General features: G+C 38.8%; 1 protein-coding gene and 1 long non-coding RNA gene across 3 annotated transcripts in view; one reads left to right on the forward strand and one right to left on the reverse strand.

Annotated features, from left to right (window-relative positions):
* The window catches only part of APOBEC4 (apolipoprotein B mRNA editing enzyme catalytic polypeptide like 4), a 128,896-nt gene that overhangs the window by 95,524 nt on the left and 19,556 nt on the right, over window positions 1-13,816 (forward strand). The window lies entirely within an intron of this gene.
* LOC146785526 (uncharacterized) lies at window positions 666-3,990 on the reverse strand. Its single transcript, XR_014970473.1, has 3 exons — window positions 3,775-3,990; window positions 3,016-3,074; window positions 666-841 (listed from the first exon to the last, which is right to left on the reverse strand). It is a non-coding gene; the product is annotated as an uncharacterized LOC146785526 (long non-coding RNA).

Below are 13,816 nucleotides of genomic sequence, written 5' to 3' on the forward strand. Positions count from 1 at the left end.
CTGACGTAATCACATATTGAATCAAACACAATACACGTGACAGTACTTTCGTCACAAAGCCTGTCTTACAATCAAATAAACGTTCTAACATCCAGCAATAAATAAGAATAAACTTAGAATAAAAATATATCAGCACTAACTCACAAACATTCTAATCACAGTAAAAGTAATTTCCAAGAGGACATAACAGGCATAAAAGATTCGCACTTACCTGTTTGTAGCTGCGTCACGCCTACCGTCCGATCGGGAAAAGGATGACACACTCCCAATACAGCAGATTCATCAAAAAAACGTGCCCCACCCTGACGTAATCACATATTGAATACACACAATACACGTGACAGTACTTTCGTTACAAAACCTGTATCACAAGCAACTAAACAGTCTAACACCGAGCAATAAATAAGATAACCTTGTATTACAAATACATCATCAATAACTCAAACATTATAAGCACATTCAAAATACTTTCAAATAAAACATAACAGGTATAAAAGATTCGCACTTACCTGTCTGTAGCTGCGTCACGCCTACCGTCCGATTGGGAAAAGGATGACACACTCCCAATACAGCAGATTCATCCCAAAAACTTGCCCCACCCTGACGTACTCACATATTGAATCAAACACAATACACGTGACAGTACTTTCATCACAAAACCTGTATCACAAGCAACTAAACAGTCTAACACCCAGCAATAAATAAGACAACCTTGTATTACAAATACATCATCAATAACTCAAACATTATAATCACATTAAAAATACTTTCAAATAAAACATAACAGGTATAAAAGAATCGCACTTACCTGTCTGTAGCTGCGTCCCGCCTACCGTCCGATCTAGAAAAGGATGACACACTCCCAATACAGCAGATTCATCAAAAAAACGTGCCCCACCCTGACGTACTCACATATTGAATCAAACACAATACACGTGACAGTACTTTCATCACAAAACCTGTCTCACAATCAACTAAACAGTAACACTCAGCAATAAATAAGATAACCCTCATCATTAGCTATTGTCAACTTATAGTTGTAAATTATGAAAAAGCATGGGAAACAAAGAGAAGATTAAAGAAGATACAGTGTGTAATATACATAAAGGAGTAGCGAGAGGAGTAATTTATGTAGTATACAAATATTAAAGGTTAGTATTGAAGATAAAGGCAGTAGAGATGTAAGAATTAGCTGTGGTTCATGTTGAGGAGATGTACATAAAAATGTGTGCAACAGGTAGTATGGTAAAGAGTATGTAAAATCAGTGCATGAGAGAACGTGTGACAGAGCACGTGCAACAGAGGGCATGCAACATAATCTCAACACGTGCTAAGTTACACGCGCCAAGGTACACGTGCGAAGTCACACAAGCAGTGTGTATGTAGAGAGTGAATGGAAAGGGGCATTAAGGAGAAAGTGGGCATAAGAGTGCATATTATAGAATGTGTTACAGAGAATGCATGGTGTAAACTGGATGAGGAGTGTGTGTGAAAGACTATAGTTAAGCCGGTAATAAAAAGTGTTGCGCAGTAGGAGCATATATATGCAGTATACCAAAAACTGCCAATGCAGGACTTAATTGCCAAGCAGTGCATGACATTTTTAAGCTATGAACCATATGTTCTGAATGAAAAAATGCATTTTTTTTCAACGCGTGATTCCCCAAAAACAATTGCGCAGTAATATCTGCATTACTGCGGGTAATACATACATGAAGGCCAATGTTTGTACAGCAAACACTAAAATTAAGTAACCCTCGAGGAGCAATGAAATAATTTAGAAAAGGATACCTCGTCCCGCTAGCGTACGTTGTGAAACCCCTCCCACCCCCTCCAAAAGTCTAACAAACATCACATGACAAAATGTCACTGCTAGTATAAGGTTAACCCCCCCCCCCCCTTTTGCCCCCCTCATCACACACTTGTTTCAGTTGGTTAAATTAGCATAGAAGCCTTAGAGATTTAAGTAAGGTAAAGACGCGTTTTAGACGGTACCTATACGTAAACAATGCACCTTGAAAGCATATGCAGTTTCAGTTGGTTAAATTAGCATAGAAGCCTTAGAGATTTAAGTAAGGTAAAGACGCGTTTTAGACGGTACCTATACGTAAACAATGCACCTTGAAAGCATATGCAAAGAATCCCAACCGGAAGATGGTAAATGTATTCAAATGTCAAGCAAAACGAATAGAAATAAAGCCAAATCTATAGAATGCGCACACCATAACTGCAATCATAGGCCAAAAGTCAGATACAAAAGGAGGCATGCACACCAAAACATTTCACATAAATGTTTCGCATCACGAAACACATTTTGCCAACAAAAGTAAAACAGTCGTAAGACATGTAACGAACAGTATCAAGCGCATTAATATTCCACGGGTGCTAAATTTGTATACTAGCATATAATTGTAGATGACTGGCAACAGTCGCAAATTTGCAATGCACTCGATGTTAAAGTATTTTATGCATAGAGTGTTTCAGTGAGGATGAAATAAACGGCAAACTAAAGCAAAACGTTACCGTAATGAGGCTAGCATTAGTGGTGCAAGCAAAAAGAGCAAGTCAATGTACTGCGTGTGCATTCGTTAAAGTAGGACTAATATGTTTTGCAAGCTGTTCGGTTCTAAGCTAAAAAAAAAATGATGGCATCTAAACGTAACGCTTGCAAATCAAAGGCAGCAAGATACCCAACGATGGCGAAGCGGTACCGTAATGTATACAGAAATACCGGCGAAAGCCAAAAACATCCAGGTTATGTGCTGTCTATGTGTGTCCCTTCTAAATTCTGCCCAATCTACGCTCGCCAAGTATTTTATTGCAAACTTGACAAAAAAGCGCGGCTCGAAATTTTAAATGCATTAAGATACGATGCGCACTGTGGTAACTACAAAGCGCCTAACATGTTTCCAAAGGTTGAGATCGCAAAACCACTGCACTTGTCATTAGCAAAACACGACAGAAAACGTTCAGTGAGTTCATTGTATAAACGGAAATACAATAGAAGTTGCTTACCTTTTAGCAATAGAGATAGTTTTGCTCGTACCGGATGACCCACGAAATGTCTAGAATGTCTGCTCTCCCAGTTTAGGTCAAGGAAAAGAGAAATAAAAGGGAGTTAATTCAAATGTCTTCTGAAATGTAACCATCTATTCGAAAGCCAAATGCATTGTAAGTTGTATTTTAAGTAATAATTGTACGATTCCGGACAACAGAGCAAGTCTGCAATGCAAACCAGGGAAAAGTTTGTAATGCAGTGTGCGCCTCACTAAGTATGCAATACACGCGTACCGTAATGTGTATAGTAATAGTGGCAAACACCCAAAAACTGCAAGATAATGGGGTGTGCGTGCGTGCTCCTTATAAATCCTGTTAAATCTTTCCTAGCAAGTGATTTCTTTTTAAAAGAGTGTAATCGCGGCTTCGAAAATTAAAGGCAGCAAGATACCAAACGATGGCGAGCCGGTACCGTAATGTATATATTAATCGCGGCGAAAGGTAAAACATTAATGTAATGTGGTGTGTGTGCGTGTCCCTTCTAAATTCTGCCTAACATATGCTAGCAAATGTTTTCGTTGCAGCTTTTAAATAAAAGTGCGGCTTTGAAAATTGAAAGCCATTAAGATACTCAGCGGACTTTGCTAACAAATAAAGCGCATAACATGTTTGCAAAGGTTAACATTGGAAATCAACTGTACTTGTCATTAGCAAACCACGATAGAAAACGTTCGTTGAGTTTATTTTAAAAAGGGCAATACAATTGAAGTTGCTTACCTTTTTGCAATAGAGATAGTATACTTCGTACCGGATGACCCACGAAATGTCTAGAATGGCTGCTGTTCCAGTTCAGGTCGAGGAAAAGAGAAATGAAGTGTATTTAATTTAAATGATCTCAAAAATGTAACCATCGATTCGAAAGCAAAAGGCATTCTAAGTTGTATTTTAACTAATAAATGTACGATCCCTGACAACAATAGCAAGTCTGAAATGTAAACCATGGGAAAGTCTATTATGCAGAGAGCGCTTCACTAAGTATGCAATACACGGGAAACGATAGCAAATCGGTACCGTAATGTATTTATTAATAGCGGCGAACACAAAAAGCATGCAAGGTAATGTGGTGTGTGTGCGTGGCCCTCATAAATTTCGACAAATATTTATTAGCAAGTGATTTTCTTTTTAAATGTAAGTAATCGCGGCATTGACAATTAAAGGCAGCAAGATACCAAACGATGGCGAAGCGGTCCCGTAATGTATATAGTAATCCCGGCAAAAGCATAAACATTAAGGTTATATGGGGTGCGTGCCCCTTCTAAATCCTGCCCAATATATGTTAGTCAATTTCCCCGTTGCAGATTGTAAATAAAAGCGCGGTTTTGAAAATTAAAAGGCATCAAGATACTGAGCGGACTTTGCTAACAATAAAAGCGCCTAACATGTTTGCTAAGGTTAACATCGTAAAACACCTGCACTTTACATTAGCAAAACACGATAGAAAACGTTCAATGCGTTTATTTACAAAACGGCAATACAAATAAAGTTGCTTACCTTTTCGCAATAGAGATAGTTTAGCTCGTACTGGATGACCTGGAACCAAGCAATGTTTTCGAATGGCTGCTCTTCGAGTTTAAGTACAGTCAAACTGGAGGAAAGGGGAGTTACTTTAAATGAATAACAATAGAGAAGTAACACTTGTTTACGAACAGCACGCGTGTAAAATCTTGTTGTCTAGCCGTATGCTAATGTTTGGGTGGTGGTCTTCCTTGGAAGGATGAAAGGAATGTCTGCCTGAGAGTGTGTGCTATCGTTAGCGAGGAGGTGTGAATTCCTGGCGAATTTAATGTGAAAGCATGCATGAGACAGATAGCGATGCAGCAAAAGGAAACGCGGCTCCAACCTGTCTGACCGCGTTCAAAGTTTTTATCAAAGGGAATTCACCGCAAATGCGCTGTAAAGCTAAAACCTCCTTTACGAATACAAAACATTCTAAATACAGGCAAATTACGAAAATAAGTAAACAGACTTACCTTTAGATGCCTTACCTTAGACCCGCAAAAAGATTAATACCTACAGAGTAAAGCTCCTAAAGCACGATGCTGCCCGGGATCGTCAGGCCCGCGGAAGTCCCTGTAAAACCCCCCCAAAAAATGTCTAAGTGAAATACGAATCAGACAAGATGTCTTATTAAAGAGCCGCAAACACCAGCATACATACCGGCTGAAGTAATCTTTGCATGACGCTTCCCAAGGACGGATCGGACCGGGGAATCCCTGTGAAAAAAACAGTAAAAATACAAGCGTTAGATAAGGGACAGACAAGATGCTTTACTACAGAGCCGGCAAACGCATTATACATACCCATGGAAAGCAGTGCAAGCACGTTGGTTCCCGGGAACGGGCCAGAGAGGGGCATACCTGCAAAATAAACCGAAAGTAATTTATTCCAATAACAACATGAGGTAATGCCTAGAATAGGTGAACAAACTTCAAGTGACCTGTTTATAACTGCGTAGCACCTACCATGCGATCTGCAAAAGACTGTCACTCTCCCCCAATAGCAGATTCTGTTAAAAAACGTGCCCTTACGATAACTCCCAAGCATTACAATCAGAGGAAACGCAATTTTACATTGAACATATTACGTTTCAAATAATTCAACTTACCTGTCTGTAGCTGCGTCCGCCTACCGTGAGATCTAGAAAAGGGTGCCACTCCCACCACAGCAGATTCAACCCAAAAACGTGCCCCACCCTCACGTACGCAAATATTGAATTGCACACAATACACGTGACTGTACTTCCGTTACAAATTCTGTATTCCAAAGAAATAAACCGTCTAACACACAATACACGTGACAGTACTTTCGTCACAAAACCTGTATCACAATCAAATAAACGTTCTAACATCCAGCAATAAATAAGAATAAACTTAGAATAAAAATACATCAGCACTAACTCACAAACATTCTAATCACAGTAAAAGTAATTCCCAAGAGAACATAACAGGTATAAAAGATTCGCACTTACCTGTCTGTAGCTGCGTCACTCCTACCGTCCGATCGGGAAAAGGATGACACACTCCCAATACAGCAGATTCATCAAACAAACGTGCCCCACCCTGATGTAATCACATATTGAATCAAACACAATACACGTGACAGTACTTTCGTCACAAAGCCTGTCTTACAATCAAATAAACGTTCTAACATCCAGCAATAAATAAGAATAAACTTAGAATAAAAATATATCAGCACTAACTCACAAACATTCTAATCACAATAAAAGTAATTTCCAAGAGAACATAACAGGCATAAAAGATTTGCACTTACCTGTCTGTAGCTGCGTCACGCCGACCGTCCGATCGGGAAAAGGATGACACACTCCCAATACAGCAGATTCATCAAAAAAACGTGCCCCACCCTGACGTAATCACATATTGAATAACACACAATACACGTGACAGTACTTTCGTTACAAAACCTGTATCACAAGCAACTAAACAGTCTAACACCGAGCAATAAATAAGATAACCTTGTATTACAAATACATCATCAATAACTCAAACATTATAATCACATTAAAAATACTTTCAAATAAAACATAACAGGTATAAAAGATTCGCACTTACCTGTCTGTAGCTGCGTCACGCCTACCGACCGATCTGGAAAAGGATGACACACTCCCAATACAGCAGATTCATCCCAAAAAATGTCTAAGTGAAATACGAATCAGACAAGATGTCTTATTAAAGAGCCGCAAACACCAGCATACATACCGGCTGAAGTAATCTTTGCATGACGCTTCCCAAGGACGGATCGGACCGGGGAATCCCTGTGAAAAAAACAGTAAAAATACAAGCGTTAGATAAGGGACAGACAAGATGCTTTACTACAGAGCCGGCAAACGCATTATACATACCCATGGAAAGCAGTGCAAGCACGTTGGTTCCCGGGAACGGGCCAGAGAGGGGCATACCTGCAAAATAAACCGAAAGTAATTTATTCCAATAACAACATGAGGTAATGCCTAGAATAGGTGAACAAACTTCAAGTGACCTGTTTATAACTGCGTAGCACCTACCATGCGATCTGCAAAAGACTGTCACTCTCCCCCAATAGCAGATTCTGTTAAAAAACGTGCCCTTACGATAACTCCCAAGCATTACAATCAGAGGAAACGCAATTTTACATTGAACATATTACGTTTCAAATAATTCAACTTACCTGTCTGTAGCTGCGTCCGCCTACCGTGAGATCTAGAAAAGGGTGCTACTCCCACCACAGCAGATTCAACCCAAAAACGTGCCCCACCCTCACGTACGCAAATATTGAATTGCACACAATACACGTGACTGTACTTCCGTTACAAATTCTGTATTCCAAAGAAATAAACCGTCTAACATACAACCATAAAAAAGTGAAAACATCTCAAAAAATTACAGCATCGATAACTCTCCAACATTATAATTACCGTCAAAGTAATTTTAGAATGAACCTAAAAAGGGATAAAAGATTCGCACTTACCTGTCTGTAGCTGCGTCACTCCTACCGTTCGATCTGGAAAAGGATGACACACTCCCAATACAGCAGATTCATCAAAAAAACGTGCCCCACCCTGACGTAATCACATATTGAATAACACACAATACACGTGACAGTACTTTCGTCACAAAACCTGTATCACAATCAAATAAACGTTCTAACATCCAGCAATAAATAAGAATAAACTTAGAATAAAAATACATCAGCACTAACTCACAAACATTCTAATCACAGTAAAAGTAATTCCCAAGAGAACATAACAGGTATAAAAGATTCGCACTTACCTGTCTGTAGCTGCGTCACTCCTACCGTCCGATCGGGAAAAGGATGACACACTCCCAATACAGCAGATTCATCAAAAAAACGTGCCCCACCCTGACGTAATCACATATTGAATCAAACACAATACACGTGACAGTACTTTCGTCACAAAGCCTGTCTTACAATCAAATAAACGTTCTAACATCCAGCAATAAATAAGAATAAACTTAGAATAAAAATATATCAGCACTAACTCACAAACATTCTAATCACAGTAAAAGTAATTTCCAAGAGAACATAACAGGCATAAAAGATTCGCACTTACCTGTCTGTAGCTGCGTCACGCCGACCGTCCGATCGGGAAAAGGATGACACACTCCCAATACAGCAGATTCATCAAAAAAACGTGCCCCACCCTGACGTAATCACATATTGAATAACACACAATACACGTGACAGTACTTTCGTTACAAAACCTGTATCACAAGCAACTAAACAGTCTAACACCGAGCAATAAATAAGATAATCTTGTATTACAAATACATCATCAATAACTCAAACATTATAATCACATTAAAAATACTTTCAAATAAAACATAACAGGTATAAAAGATTCGCACTTACCTGTCTGTAGCTGCGTCACGCCTACCGACCGATCTGGAAAAGGATGACACACTCCCAATACAGCAGATTCATCCCAAAAACATGCCCCACCCTGACGTACTCACATATTGAATCAAACACAATACACGTGACAGTACTTTCGTCACTAAACCTGTATGACAATTAAATAAGTAGTGTAATATCCAGCAATAAATACGAAAAACCTTTGAACCAAAATACATAAATCACACAAACAGTATAATCACATTATAAATAATTCAAAATAGAACATAACAGGTATAAAAGATTCGCACTTACCTGTCTGTAGCTGCGTCACGCCTACCGTCCGATTGGAAAAAGGATGACACACTCCCAATACAGCAGATTCATCAAAAAAACGTGCCCCACCCTGACGTAATCACATATTGAATCAAACACAATACACGTGACAGTACTTTCGTCACAAAACCTGTCTCACAATCAACTTTGCAGTCTAACACCCAGCAATAAATAAGATAACCTTGTATTACAAATACATCACCAATAACGCAAACATTATAATCACATTAAAAATACTTTCAAATCAAACATAACAGGTATAAAAGTTTCGCACTTACCTGTCTGTAGCTGCGTCACGCCTACCGTCCGATCTGGAAAAGGATGACACACTCCCAAAACAGCAGATTCATCACCAAAAAGTGCCCCACCCTGACGTAATCACATATTGAATAACACACAATACACGTGACAGTACATTCGTCACAAAACCTGTATCACAATCAAATAAACGTTCTAACATCCAGCAATAAATAAGAATAAACTTAGAATAAAAATACATGAGCACTAACTCACAAACATTCTAATCACAGTAAAAGTAATTCCCAAGAGAACATAACAGGTATAAAAGATTCGCACTTACCTGTCTGTAGCTGCGTCACTCCTACCGTCCGATCGGGAAAAGGATGACACACTCCCAAAACAGCAGATTCATCAAAAAAACGTGCCCCACCCTGACGTAATCACATATTGAATCAAACACAATACACGTGACAGTACTTTCGTCACAAAGCCTGTCTTACAATCAAATAAACGTTCTAACATTCAGCAATAAATAAGAATAAACTTAGAATAAAAATACATCAGCAATAACTCACAAACATTCTAATCACAGTAAAAGTAATTTCCAAGAGAACATAACAGGCATAAAAGATTCGCACTTACCTGTCTGTAGCTGCGTCACTCCTACCGTCTGATCTGGAAAAGGATGACACACTCCCAATACAGCAGATTCATCCCAAAAACGTGCCCCACCCTGACGTACTCACATATTGAATCAAACACAATACACGTGACAGTACTTTCGTCACTAAACCTGTATCACAAGCAACTAAACAGTCTAACACCCAGCAATAAATAAGATAACCTTGTATTACAAATACATCATCAATAACTCAAACATTATAATCACATTTAAAATACTTTCAAATAAAACATAACAGGTATAAAAGATTTGCACTTACATGTCTGTAGCTGCGTCACGCCTACCGACCGATCTGGAAAAGGATGACACACTCCCAATACAGCAGATTCATCCCAAAAACGTGCCCCACCCTGACGTACTCACATATTGAATCAAACACAATACACGTGACAGTACTTTCGTCACTAAACCTGTATGACAATTAAATAAACAGTGTAACATCCAGCAATAAATACGAAAAACCTTGGAACCAAAATACATAATCAATCACACAAACACTATAAGCACATTAAAAATAATTCAAAATAGAACATAACAGGTATAAAAGATTCGCACTTACCTGTCTGTAGCTGCGTCACGCCTACCGTCCGATTGGGAAAAGGATGACACACTCCCAAAACAGCAGATTCATCACAAAAACGTGCCCCACCCTGACGTACTCACATATTGAATCAAACACAATACACGTGACAGTACTTTCGTCACAAAACCTGTATCACAATCAACTTTGCAGTCTAACACCCAGCAATAAATAAGATAACCTTGTCTTACAAATACATCACCAATAACTCAAACATTATAATCACATTAAAAATACTTTCAAATAAAACATAACAGGTATAAAAGTTTCGCACTTACCTGTCTGTAGCTGCGTCACGCCTACCGTCCGATCTAGAAAAGGATGACACACTCCCAATACAGCAGATTCATCCAAAAAACGTGCCCCACCCTGACGTAATCACATATTGAATAACGCACAATACACGTGACAGTACTTTCGTCACTAAACTTGTATTACAATTAAATAAAAAGTCTAACACCCAGCAATAAATACGAAAAACCTTTTGATGCAAAATACATCATCAATCATACAAACATTCTAATCACATTACAAATGATTTCAAATAGAACATAACAAGTATAAAAGATTCGCACTTACCTGTCTGTAGCTGCGTCACGCCTACCGTCCGATTGGGAAAAGGATGACACACTCCCAAAACAGCAGATTCATCACCAAAAAGTGCCCCACCCTGACGTACTCACATATTGAATCAAACACAATACACGTGACAGTACTTTCATCACAAAACCTGTCTCACAATCAACTAAACAATCTAACACCCAGCAATAAATAAGATGACCTTGTATTACAAATACATCATCAATAGCTCAAACATAATCACATTAAAAATACTTTGAAATAAAACATAACAGGTATAAAAGATTCGCACTTACCTGTCTATAGCTGCGTCACGCCTACCGTCCGATAGGGAAAAGGATGAGACACTCCCAAACAGCAGATTCATCCCCAAAACGTACCCCACCCTGACGTAATCACATATTGAATAACACACAATACACGTGACAGTACTGTCGTCACAAAACACCAGTATTACTATAAAATAAACAGACTAAAAATTAATCCTTGCTAATAAGACCTGTAACTTACCTTGAGACGAGACTAAAAAACAGTAAACGTATACAAACCATTCACTTACCTTTTTGTAGCTCTCTTCCGCCCAATGCAGCATCTAAAACTCAAATTACAGTCAACAATCGCAGATTCACAAGAAACCGTGTGACGAAAAGAGACATAACAGCCAAGTAGAAAACAATCATCAGCATATTATTTTTACCTCCTAATTACTCGCCAAGTTCTACTTTAAATGTATAAAATATATACACTTACCTGTTTGTAGCTTTGTTCCACCTGCCGAAGCGCCGTGAAAACAATGAACAGTCAACATCTGCAGATTCGCAACAAACCCGGGCCCAACGCCCCTAAAAATACACAACCCTTTCGACACCCAAAAACCCTATTGCTATACTACAACAATCCATAACAAACAAAACTACTTAAAAAAAAAATCGTCTAACACTACACCCAAAAGTAATTAAATGAAATGATGTAAATTTGCGTACTCTTACCTAATAGCCGAAGTGACTCCGCTGCACCGGACCGACCGTACAAAAATGGACACATAACAAAGAATTAGATATTACGCATAGACATATTATATTTACCTACCAACAACTCTGAAAGTCCAACTTTAAACGTAGATGAAAAATGCACTTACCTGTTTCTAGCTGTCTTCCGCCTACCGTAGCATCGGGAAAACAATGAACAGTCAACATCCGCAGATTCACAACAAACCGCGGTCCAACCCCACCAAAAAGTACCCCACACTTCCGACGCCAAAAATCCCTATTGCTATCCTACTAAATCCATAACAAAGAAAACAACATAAAGATAAAACGTCTAACACTACACCAAAAACTTAATGAAATGATGTAAAATGGCATACTTTTACCTATTCGCTGAAGTTACGCCGCTGCACCGGAACGACCCTACAAAAACAGACACATAACAAAGAATGAGATATAAATCATAACATATTCTATTTACCTCCCACTAACTCTCAAAGTCTATCTCTAAACGTATATTAAAAATTCACTTACCTGTTTGTAGCTCTCTTGCGCCTACCGTTGCATCGTGAAAACAATGAACATTCAACATCCGCAGATTCACAACAAACCCTGGGCCAACCCCAGTAAAAATACACAACACTTCCTACACCAAAAAACCCTATTGCTATACAACAAATCCATAACAAACAAAACTACCTAAAGTTAAAACGTCTAACAGTACCCCCAAAAAATCTAGAAATGCAATGATAAAAAATGGCGTACTCTTACCTAATCGCCGAAGATACACCGCTGCAACGCCACGACCCAGACCGCTGAAGCCCTGTAAATAAACAGAAAACAAAACCTAATTACTTCAAAAACATACAATATGCCTTACCTAACTCCCGCAACCCCCACCATACTTACCGACTAAAGCGCTCCCTGCAGCCGCTGCACCGGTACGAACCTCCTAAAACAGAGACATAACAAACACTTAAAAAACAATCACAAACATATTTTATTTCCCTCCTAATTACTCTCCAACTGCAACTTTAAACGTATAAAATATATACAGTTACCTGTTTGTCGCTTTCTTCCACCGGCCGTCGCGCTGTGAAAACAATGAACAGTCAACATCTGCAGATTCGCAACAAAGCCTGCCCCAACCCCACTAAAAACACACACTTTCGAGCACCCAAAAGCCTTTTGTTATACTACAAACCCCATAACAAACAAAGCAACCTAAAAATAAAACGTCTAACAGTACATCAAAAAATAATTGAATAAAATGATGTAAAATGGTGTACTCTTACCTAATAGCCGAAGTTACGCCGCTGCACCGGACCGACCTTTCAAAACTGGACACATAACAAAGAATGAGATATTACGCATAGACATATTATATTTACCTACCAACAACTCGCCAAGTCTACCTTTAAACGTAGATGAAAAATGCAATTACCTGTTTCTAGCTGTCTTCCGCCTACCGTAGCATCGGGAAAACAATGAACAGTCAACATCCGCAGATTCACAACAAACCGCGGTCCAACCCCACCAAAAAGTACTCGACACTTCCGACGCCAAAAACCCCTATTGCCATCCTACTAAATCCATAACAAAGAAAACGACATAAAGATAAAACGTCTAACACTACACCAATAACTTAATGAAATGATGTAAAATGGCATACTTTTACCTATTCGCTGAAGTTATGCCGCTGCACCGGAACGACCCTACAAAAACAGACACATAACAAAGAATGAGATATAAATTATAACATATTCTATTTACCTCCCACTAACTCTCAAAGTCTATCTCTAAACGTATATTAAAAATTCACTTACCTGTTTGTAGCTCTCTTGCGCCTACCGTTGCATCGTGAAAACAATGAACATTCAACATCCGCAGATTCACAACAAACCCTGGGCCAACCCCAGTAAAAATACACAACACTTCCTACGCCAAAAAACCCTATTGCTATACAACCTAATCCATAACAAACAAAACTACCTAAAGATAAAACGT

The sequence above is a fragment of the Triturus cristatus genome, chromosome 11, assembly GCF_964204655.1.
Source record: "Triturus cristatus chromosome 11, aTriCri1.1, whole genome shotgun sequence".
Classification (NCBI taxonomy): domain Eukaryota; kingdom Metazoa; phylum Chordata; class Amphibia; order Caudata; family Salamandridae; genus Triturus; species Triturus cristatus.